We start from the raw sequence: 2,569 nt of genomic DNA, 5'->3' as shown, positions 1-2,569 counted from the left end.
ATTCCATATGCATACTTCCGTATGTGAGTATGTTTGTACACACTAAACACAGGCACACATGTGTTTGCATTCACTTGTGCATGTACACGTGTGAATCGTGCATTCACAAGTCTGTGTACAGATGTGCTTGTATGTCTGTGTGTGGGCATGCATACTGGATCCCTCTAGGCATGAGACTATGTTTCGGAGGGGTGATTACAATCATCCCTCAGCCACCTGTCCCACGGTCTTACATCTAGGACATCACCCAGCACACTAGAATCGGTGTCATACATTGTCCCAAAATTCCATGGGGAGCTACTTTATGGGGACAGTGTTTTCATGTGGGCAAGTGGGGACATTTATTTTAAAATGCTGCTCAAATTCACCACGATTTCCTCAAACGAAAACTCTTCTTAATGGCCGAAATGCCAGTTAAATAGTCAGCTCCTTCTCTGTAAGCCACAAGGTTAACCTGGCGTCTCCACACCACCTGGTCCTGGAACCTCCTCAGAGCAGCAGCGGCCTCTGGCGCCCCCTACTGTTGGTACTCCCACATACACCCTGTAGAAAACTGCAGCTCCTAGCCAATGGCTCAAGAGCGTTCTGGACATGGTAGTGTGCACACTTTTAATTTCAGCACTCAGGAGGCAGAGGCAAGTGGATTTATGTGGATTCAAGGTCATCCAGAGCTACATAGTGTGACCTTGTCTAAAAAAAAAGCAATGGGGGGGGGGGCTGGAGAGATGGCTCAGTGGTTAAGAGAATTGCCTACTCTTCCAAAGGTCCTGAGTTCAATTCCCAGCAACCACATGGTGGCTCACAACCATCTGTAATAAGGTCTGGTGCCCTCTTCTGGCCTTTGGCATACACATAGATAGACTATTGTATACATAATAAATAATAAATAAATATTTTTTTTAAAAAAAAGCAATGGGAAAAACCCCTACTGTCTAAAGCCCTGGAATTCTTTCTTCTCATGTGGAGGATTCAAAGAGGACATACCTGGGGTCAGAGCTGCAGGATCCCTCCTCTGAAGGTCACAGAGAGGACATACCAGGGTTAAAACTGCAGGATCCTCCTCTGAAGCCCACGAGGATGCAGGATGAGGGTCTAGAGTTTAACTTCAAGACCTCCTAACAGAGCCCCCTACAGAACTGATGAAGCCTTTGCAGGTACAGAGCAGACAGGCCCCTTCTCTCTGGATGCCCCTACAGGGGGCGTCTAGTGCTGATCAGAAGATGAACCCCACAGCCACAGAATCCAAATGGAAGCAGAGATGCTGGCTGCTTCATAAACGGGTGAGGTTGTCCCAAGTTACTACACTGGGTTCAAGCAGTGAGAGCCCAGACACATGAAGGGCCGGAGGGGGGACAGGAAGAGCATGTGCAAAGGCCCTGAGGTGGCAGTGTGCCTGCTAAGTTCTGAGATGGGGTGACAAGATAACAGGTGGGACTCTCTGGCTTCATGAAGACTGAACATGGTGGCCAGGGTTGTAGGGACGGGAGAATGTAGCACATCAGCGATATTTGGTTGACACTAGTGATTTATGCAATGTTTGAGGGAAAACTATTAAATGGGACACCAAAGAGGGTTGTGGGCAGGCACACAATAAGCCTGGCATGAGGTGGAGGGAGAATGGCTAATACTGCCACAGAAGCCTGGGTCCTGTTGACGATAAAGCCAGACACCCAGGGGTGTTATTTTAGGTGAACTGTAGCTGCTTAAAGAGAGCCGCAGTCGTCCAGCAAGCGGACTGGCAGGCAGACCGTCCCTTCGAACCAGAACGGGGCTCCTAGATTGGACATCTCTACCGCTGCAGAGGCTTCAGGGATGGAGCAGGGCAAGGAGGGTCCTAGGTCTGCAGCTTCCTTCCGTTCGTTTGTTAAGATTTTATGTGATTTTAATTGCACGTTTCTGAACCTGTCTGAATGTGGACCTGTGCACCTTAGTGCAGATAACCTCAGAGGCCAGAAGACGGCTTCCAGGTGCCTGGAGTTGGAGTTTTGAGCTATTGTGAGCCTCCTAACGCAGGTGCTGTGGATTGATCTCAGGTCCTCTGCAAGAGCAGCAAGTGCTCCTAATCACTGAGCCATCTCTCCAGCCGCCTCAAGTTCTACTCGGTACACAATGAGTCATGTCAGGCCTCAGGGATGGTTTGCGGGCTCCACAGTTTACAAAGGTGGGGCCTGCTGTGTGTAGAAGGCAGCTCCAGTTGACCCACTCCACAGGTTCACTCCTTGCTTGTTTTTAAAAATTACCTATATAGGCCGGGCGGTGGTGGCCTATGCTTTTAATCCCAGCACTCGGGAGGCAGAGGCAGGTGGATCTCTGTGAGTTCGAGGCCAGCCTGGTCTACAGAGCTAGTTCCAGGACAATAACCAAAAAGCTATGGAGAAACCCTGTCTCGAAAATAAAAAAAAAAAAAAATTACCTACATAAAAGCCTTGGAAATCTGCACTTAAATGTCCAGATTTGCCCAGGCCTGGTGGTGCATGCCTGTAAACCCAGCACTCCGGTAGGACACGCTAGGTCTCTGTAAACCCAGCACTCAGGTAGGACACGCTAGGTCTCTGTAAACCCAGCACTC

The sequence above is a fragment of the Microtus ochrogaster genome, chromosome 8 (assembly GCF_000317375.1).
Source record: "Microtus ochrogaster isolate Prairie Vole_2 chromosome 8, MicOch1.0, whole genome shotgun sequence".
NCBI lineage: Eukaryota > Metazoa > Chordata > Mammalia > Rodentia > Cricetidae > Microtus > Microtus ochrogaster.
The sequence above is the reverse complement of the archived record's forward strand: the minus strand, read 5'-3'. Positions refer to the sequence as shown.